The following is a 9,353-nucleotide window of genomic DNA, read 5'->3' as shown; positions in this document are numbered from 1 at the left end:
AAATCAGTGTATCCTCACCACACAGACCCTCGGCCTTACTCAGTCAGAATCTCCTAAGCCACTCGGACAACGGTAAAACATGATGCTTAGCTCAAATTATCATTTATAATATCATTTAATGTATTAAAATAGAGTAAACATGACTGAGTTATAAAAATAGTAGAATATAGCATGACTGAGTACAAGTATAAAGTCAAAACCGTGAGGAAATATCAGTAAAAATGCCCTAAGGGTCCAAATAGTTAGCACGAGGCCCAAATATGGCACGAGGCCCAAAACATGATGATATCAAATAATTTTCAATTAAATACCCGGTAAAACAATCATTCGGAATAGACTAAGTCTTAATCCCCAACGGTGCACGAACCCACGTTCATCATCTAGCGTGTGTGTCACCTCAATATAGCACAGCGATGTGTAATCGGGGGTTTCATACCCTCAAGACAACTTTTAAAATCATTACTTACCTTAATCCGGTCCAAACTCTAGCCCGTGGAGCCTTTTCCCCTTGAATCGGCCTCAACTCGCGTCGAATCTATCAAAATATCAGAATCACGATGTCAAAATATGTTATGGGAACAAAGCCCATGCGAAAATAATCAATTTACAACATAAATCCCGAAATTAACCAAAACTTGACCCCCAGGCCCACGCCTCTAAACTCGATAAAATTTGCATCAATAGATTCCTTATCTCCCCACGAGTTCATACATATCAAAAGTCCCAAAATTCGACCACAAATGGCCCCTCAAATCCTCAAGTCTAGGTCTCCAATACCAAGCCCCAGTTTCCCCATTGTTAAACCTTAAATTTCCATAATTACAGCTCTAATCCGTGAAATTATACCATAGGATCGATTATTAGACTCAAAAATCTTACCTCCAGACGATATCCCTTGATTCCCTCTTCAAAAATCTCCCAAAAAACTCCAAAACCGACTTGGAATGGTGAAGAACAACTCAAAAATCGCGAAGGAATGCTTGTATACCTTCTGTCCCGAGGATTCCACACCTGCGGCCAATTCCCCGCTCCTGTGCAACAGCTTCTGTGGTCCGAGCACCGCTTCTGCGGTCTGAGCACCGCTTCTGCGGTCATCCCTAAAAATTACAGGCGTCCCATCTGCGACGAAATTTCCGCACCTGTGCTACCACAAGTGCGCCTACCTAGCCGCTTCTGCGGCTCCAGATCTCCTTGGCCCTTTCCGCTTCTGTGACTCATTTCCACATCTGCGGGGGTCGCACCTACGGCCTCCCAACCGCAGATGCGGTTATGACAGCAATTCCAACACTTCAGCTGCCATTTCCAAATTCAATCCTTCTCTCAACCATCCGAAATCACCTCGAGGTCCCCGGGACCTTAACCAAAGGCACAGACAAGTCATATACCACTATCCAAACTTATACCAATCTTCAAAAAACCTCAAACAACATCGAATCAACGAAAACACGTCGGATTCAAGCCTAAGTTTCCAAAATCTTCCGAATTTCACTTTTGATCAAAAAGTCTACCAAACCACGTCCGAATGACCTAAAATTTTGCACACACATCCCAAATGACACAACGGACCCACTGCAACTCCGAGAACTCTATTGTATGCGGCAAAATTAGAGGGTCCAATTTCTTGCTGTTAATTCATTTAAGAAGAATACCTCGAGGCCTTGAGGATGCGAAGCTGTGACCGAGTTCCATCCCTCGAAGCTCGCCTGGGCTCGACCTAAAGGGAATATCGCTCGAGGCTAGAGTAAAAATAGGGATTTCCTAGAGCACACCACTAAGTCTGACAACACCAGCCTTCCCAGTATCTGCATCAGGCTATTACGTCTAGCCATCCTATCCCCAAATCTTTATAATTAACGTTTTCGTACTATCTTGGAACTCCCCTCCTATATAAAGGGGATCCTTACCATTTTGTAATGGGTTGCGGTTGCTCCAACTATTCTACACGAAATATATAAGAACTCTTTCTTTTCTCTTTAACATATCCTCCCGACACTATTGCTATCGCTTACTACGTTCATATTTGTTCTTCATTCACTGCTTGTTATTGGCCATAAAGAGCCTCCTTTAATTATATCCTTACTGTTATCCCCTTTCCAGTTATCCCCGATAGCTCGAGTCCGAGCCCAGGAATCGACATCGAGGCCCCTCATCAGTTAGTCTGACTCCAGAATAGCTAAACCCCCCGGTTCAATTATAATTCCATTTTAGCTCGCATTTCATCTTTTATCTCTAGATACCTAGCATTTAATTTTTAGAGTCCCATCAACAAATTTAATTGTTATTACTATTTTCCTGGTAAACAGTTTGGCGCCCACCGTGGGGCTTAAAATAATAGTGATTATTTTCTTGCTGGTTTTTTTACACAATGCAAGTTATCTTTCACACTTTTTCTTGTCCATGATCTTTGATTTCAGGTCAAAATGTCTGGCTCAGTGAACAGCGTTGAGAACGACAGCCTTCAAAACCACAGAGAAAATGATGTGGCTGTCCCAATTATTGGCGCGCCACCACAAAACCCCGATAATGCACCTTGACCGATTCCGGTGGATGCAGGTTCACAAGACGCATAACAAGTAGATGAAACCTCACACATCGACAGGAGCATATAACATAACGACCAATAAGAAGCCCAAAAATCCCTAGCTCGAGAAGAATTGGAAGTTAGTCTTCATGTTATTTTTGAAATTTTGCAGGCACAACAGCTGTCTATCGCTCAACTGCAAAGCCACCCAAAGACTCCCAGTGCAGCAGTACCGGAAGCAACTCCCCCGGCCGAATAGGTACCGGAGAGGTCGAGCAACAATGGATCGGTAGCCAATCTTGCCATCGTAAAAATGCTTGAGGACCTCACTAAAAGGATCGAGTTGGGCGAGAAAATGATAGCAGCCAATGACAAGAATGTCGAAACCTATAACTTCCGGATCGATCAAATCCCGGGTGCACCCCCGGTCCTAAAGTGTGTAGATTCGAGGAAGTTCATACAACGGCCGTTCCCAAAGTAAAAATCTCCGAAACCCATTCCAAAGAAGTTCAAAATGCCAGAGCTCCCAAAATGTTATGGGACCTCAGATCCCAACGGACACATCACTGCCTAGATGTACGCAGTAAGGGACAATGACACGAAAGACGACGAGATTGGGTCTGTCTTATTGAAGAAGTTCAAAGAAACACTCTTGAAGGGGGCCATGACGTGGTATCACAACCTAGCTACCAACTCCACAGACTCATCTACCATGCTAGCAGACTCCTTTATAAAGACACACATCGGTGCCATCAAAGTAGCAACAAGGAAGTCCGACGTATTCAAGATTAAGCAGAGGGAGAATGAAATGTAGCGAGAATTCGTATCTCGCTTCCAAACGGAACAAATGGGACTACCACCGGTCTCCGATGATTGGGTGGTGCGGGCCTTATTTCAAGTCCTGAATGAATGATGCTTAGTGGCCTCAAGGCAGCTGAAAGAAAATCAAATCGAGTATCCCGCTGCAACCTGGTCGGACGTCTGCAACCGGCATCAGTCAAATATCAGGGTTGAGGATGGCCAGCTGGGAGCCCCTTCGAGCTTAGTATATCCAAGCAGACTCCTGGCGAAGGAGTCAAAATCGAACAAAGAGAGGTATCAGCCGTACCCCGATGATAGGAGGAATGCCCCGAGATGTAATCCGCCTCACAACGACCGGTTGGTGAACCGATGACAGAACCCTTGAGAACTCATCAACAGAGGCGGATTCGACGGGGACATGGGGCCAATAAGGAAGGGCACCTCGCCTATCCGAATACAACTTTGATGTCGATGTATCAAACATCGTGCTCACCATCAGCAAAACCAAGGACAACAAATGGCCCAGGCCTATTCAGTAGGATCCTTCCCAAAGGAATCACAACTTAGTATTGAACTTCATAATACGCACGGCCATAGGACCGAAGATTGCCACCAGCTCCAAAAGGAAATAGTCAGACTACTCAATAAAAGTCACCGTCGAGAATTTTTGAGCGATCGGGCTAAAGTTCAATTCCGAGAAAGAGAGGCGGCCAAGAAGAACAGAGTGAATGAGCCATGACATGTTATCCACATGATATTGGAGGGGCGTCAACACTATTCAGGAACCTGTGATTAGGTGAATAAAAATATCCATCACCAGAGAAAAATGAACCCGGGGATACGTACCCGAAGATGCCCTGACATTCAACAAGGAAGGCTCTGAAACCTCGCCCCAACTTCATAACAACACACTGGTAACCTCTTTCTTCTTTCATTCATTTCGAATAAAACATGCGTTTGTGAATCTAGGTAACTTGACCAACATTATCAGGTCAAGGTAATAGAGCGACTCGAACTGCTAGACCAAATCATGCCCGCCTCTCGAATCCTTGACAGATTCAACATGGCGATCGAAACAATGAAAGAAGAGACCATTCTCCCAGTCAGCATTGCTGGTGCGGCCCAAAACGTCAAATTACATGTCATCGAAAGAGACATGAGGTATAACGCCTTATTCGGATGGCCGTGGATACACTGCATGAGAGTGGAACAATCCAGTCTTCACCAAATGATGAAATTCTCAGCAAAGGACAGAATTAAAACCGTCTATGGAGAACAACACACGGTGAGGGAAGTGTTTCCAGTACGTAACGTAGTGCTGACACCAATATCTCCTCTCTCGAAAGAGCCGAAGGATAATCAAACAACATCTTCGGCTAAGCCCGATTAAACATAGTGGACGACCGTATCGAGTCCTCGCTCCAAACAATGGGGACACATCAGACCTCAGAACATTACCGGCGCATCCCACAATAAGGTAAGACCACCTCCCTTTTTCATTATTTTACACTAACCCATATACAGATGCCTGTTCAGGGCAGTCAAAAGTTCTTGCCCAACCTGAAGATCTCAAGGCCTTAACGACATCCGTTGCACTCTTCTCCTTCGACCGGGCTTTTGTCCCGAAGTGGGTTTCACCGACAAGGTTATTAACGAGGCAACGTCCATGCGCTACCTAAGGAGGATCCGACAAGCGTACAAGGTTTCTTTTGCAATCAATCCCGAACACTGGAGGGCACCCCCTTGAAAGGTCATCCACTCGGAAGAACCAAGGAACGACAAACAAGGTTCCAATAGGAAATGGTGTACTGGGCCAAACGGTCAAATGAACCCTGTCCGCATAAGCCGGGCTCATGATAACAAAACAGCGTATACTTATGCCAAACTATCAAAGAATATCTTTTACCAAAGCATCTCGTACTCTAAAGAAAATTCAGCATTTTCACAGTAAGGATCCCTCCACCGAGAACGCCCCAAAATACTCAGAGACTAGCGTTAATAACTCGGTACCCACATGGCCTCAGGGCCGAAACTCCACACTCATAAGCCCTCAACAAGGCAGCACGAAAATCACGAAACATCTCCAAAAAGGAAAAATGTCCCGAACACTCGGTGACTGGCATCACTAACTTAGAAAGCACATGACTCCAGGGTCGAAATCTCCAAAATTGTAAGCCCTTAATGAGGCAATTTTGAGCTCACGAGTAATGGCCCCCGAGCCTAAGCAAACTCGATGACTCAGAGACCTCAAGCAAGGAATAAATCATATTTGTACCAAGTATCAACAAAACTGTAAGACCTCAAGCAAGGCATGAATCCTACTTGCACCAAGTATCAACAAACTGTATGATCTCAAGCAAGGCATGAATCATACTTGTACGAAGTATCAACAAAACTGTAAGACCTCAAGCAAGGTATGAATCATACTTGTACCAAGTATCAACAAAACTGTAAGACCTCAAAAGGCATGAAATTTTTTGTAAGACCTTACGACAGGCATAAACTCAATCCCGAAGTTTAGGCTATATGCTGCATTTGTAAGACTCCTGTAATGGCATACCCTCGACATAGACACCTAAACTACTACACTCGAGATCAAAAATAGCTATGGACAAACACAAATGACCACGGTCATACGCCTGTACCAGCCGAATTAACGTGACTCGGGGACGCCCGACCATCGCTACAAAATCATAGGCCATTACTTTGAATCTACTTCGAAAAGAACCGGTTAAACAGGCTACCCTCAATAGATAAACGAGCTTCGACCATGTAAGCTCCAAATCACAAGGCTTCGAGCTACTCAGCCTATGAGCTAAACCATTTGAGGTGATTGAACATCGCCACAAATGACTTGAAATCAAGGTTCTTCCCGAACCGATGACGGGTCAGGAAAAATCATTTCAAAAAGTTCTTAGCGAGAGGAAAACAAAGCCTACATATTCCTAAGAGCAAAGCATAAGAGCCATTGTCGCCAGCCTAATGAGCCTCAATGCCACACACACTAAATGGTCACATCGACCAAAAGTGTAAGAGCCACTGTCGCCAGCTTTAATTTGAAAACTTGAGGGTCAAAATGAGCTTGAGTCGTAACCCGATTCGGAGACCGAACCCAAAATAGTTAACTATATATGCCTAAGGGCAAAGCGTAAGAGCCATTATCGCCAGCTTAAATTAAATGGTCGTTTCGACCCAAGGCGTAAGAGCCATTGTCGCTAGGCCACACAAATGCAAAACTTGAGGGTCAATAGAGCTCAAGCCAAAACCCGACTTGGAGACTGAACCCAAAATAGTTAAAATACAAATGCCCAAGGGCAAAGCGTAAGAGCCATTGTCTCCCACCCGTGCAAACATAAAAGCTTGAGGGTGGAATGAGCTCGAGTCGAAGCCCGACTCGGAGACTAATCCCAAAACAGTTGAGCAAAAGCATAAGAGCTCTAATGCAAGATTACACTAAAAGTTGCCCCAACCGAGCACGTATGAGCCCCCAGGCCTACTTAATAAGCCCTATGGCCGTATCACGAATCTAAGGATTCTCATCAACTCTGAAACCAGTCCGCCTGGTCAGAAGCAAAGCAGAAAGGGGTATAGAAGAAATAAACTCAAGCTTTCTCTCATTTACAAATATGAAAAAATGCATTCTCCATCTACAAATGCGCCCTGAAGATATCGCATACAAGATAGAAAGTCTATGCCCTGCCCCTGAGGGCTACGGCTATCAGCCTCATCTTCACTCTCCTCGATGCCGGACAATAGTGACTGAGCACCACGCTTGTCCGCCCTCGCTCGCGTCAACTCTCCCGGGAGAACAAAATCCCTGGCACCGATCTCCTTGAGAACCCTTCTTCGGGATATGTAACTAGCATATTCTTTGATCCTCTCTTCACGATCGAGGACCCTTTTCAACTCCACTTGGGAATCGGCAACATCCTTCAAATAAATCACCATCTCCTGATCACCCTTATTCCGGCTCAGTGCAGCCTCAGTTCGAGCATCAACGATCTCAGCCCTGACCTTCGAAAGTTTTGATTCGAGCTTCGTGATCATATCCGCTTGAACTGAAGTGTTATCATGAGCTAAGCAGAGTTGGACCTCGAAGGCAGGAACTCTAGCCAAGTCACCTTTCTCCCCTAAAGCTTGAGCCTGCGCTTGGCTTCACCCCTAAGGCGCTCTGGGGCCTCTGTCTTTTTCTGTAGCTGGGATAGACGTAAAGTTAACCTGAGAAGTTAAAAAGCGAAACGCATACCCGCCCGAGATGGGAAGTTACCTTCTCCATCAAATAGCTCGTGTAATTTGAGCTCCGGTACGCCTCATATCGCTAGTGTGCCAACTAAACTTACTTCTCCTCGCAAAGGAGCCCAAGGGACCTACCCTCATCTAGAGCTTTTTGGAGCCTAGCTCCATGACGGAGTAGCTCAGACCTTAGCTTGCAAAATAAAAACTCGATAAAAAAGGAAGACATGATATTCGGAAGGCCTGTGCCAACACTCACCACAAAATGAAGTTGGCGGACTTCCTCGAAGGCCGAGCACACCTTTGTTAATCTAGTCCCCTCGGCCCTAGAAGAATCAGCCCCGGTCGAAGCATGATCGCTCGGAGAAACCACCTCTCCAGAATCGGAAGCTTCGGGTGCAGCAGGCTCGGATGATGTTTTCTCCTCAAAGACTCGGCCCTGTTTATTATTATCGTCCTTTGGCTCGGAAGCTGGCAACCCCTCCCCTTCTCCAGAGGAGCACAACCTCGCCTTTGGAGACCCTCCGATACCTACGACCGCAAGATTAATTCATGAAAAGGGTAAAATGTCTTCCCAAATGTACGAGAGGCAAGGTAAAAGCAGCGTACACACATACCATGATATTTTGCTTCCCATATGCCCTAGGACACGGCTCGCCACCTACGCTCGTCACAAGTCGAATAGGTCTCCAGCTTCTGGACCCAACCAGGCAGATTAGGAACTCCGCCCGGAGCCCATGAAATTGCTGCAGAAAAGGAGGAAAACACGATTACTAAAATAGCATCCACCACAAGCAAATCTGAGAAAGCACGAGACGCTCCACTCACGCGTATAATTCCATTCCTCGGGGAATGGCATAAGCTCCACGGGGATAACCTCAGCCGTCCGGACCCGGACAAACCGACTAATCCACTTTCGATCTCCATCTTCCTCATCATCAATAACAAAGGGCGTGGACGAACAGCACCGCAAGGTTAGCAAACCTCAATGATGAAAGGGCCGGTACAACCTGACAAGATGACTAAGCGTAAAATCAAGCCCTACCTTCTCCGCAAAGAACCTCATCATCAACACTATTCGCCAAAATGACAGATGTATTTCTGCCAAAGTAACCTGATACTTTAAACAGAAATCGAGCACGACCCTATCAAGGGGGCCTAGTGCGAACAGGTACAAGTACACGTTCAGGAATCTATCGGCAAAGTCCGTGATACCTTCATTCAGGGGAAGCACCTGCAACGCTACCCTCTCACCCCATCCGCAGTCTCTCCTCACTAGCTCAAGGTGCTCCTCTCTTATCGAAGACATAGTCTTAAAGTAAACTCCCGTATATCCTGAGCAGTGGGAGTGGAACTCTCCCCTCTCTGCTGGGCAGACCCTGAAGTAGCAGTCATGGCTATGGCGAAACTAGCAAACTGAAGCGGGAACCTACACAAACGCTTTGGTGCTAAACTAATGAAGGACTCGATGACGAAATGGAAGGATAGCTATCTAAAATAATGGGATATCCCAAGAAGTGGGAGCAACCCCATATATAAGTGGGGAAACAACAACGGTCTGCCTACCCAAGTTAGTCCCAGGAGGACAATGGCTTCAATACGAGTTCCAAGGTGGTACCCAACCTCAAGGATCTCCATCAAAGAGAAGTTAGGCATCAAAAGGCCAGCAACATCATCTCCAGTCCCGAGGTGGTACCCGACCTTGAGGACCTCTATTAAAAGGAAGTTAGGTTTTAAAAGGCCAACAATATCATCTCCAGTTCCGAGGTGGTATCCGACCTCGAGGGTTCCTCTCAAG

This window comes from Nicotiana sylvestris, chromosome 2 (assembly GCF_000393655.2).
Source record: "Nicotiana sylvestris chromosome 2, ASM39365v2, whole genome shotgun sequence".
NCBI classification, from domain to species: domain Eukaryota; kingdom Viridiplantae; phylum Streptophyta; class Magnoliopsida; order Solanales; family Solanaceae; genus Nicotiana; species Nicotiana sylvestris.
This window is presented reverse-complemented; position numbering follows the sequence as displayed.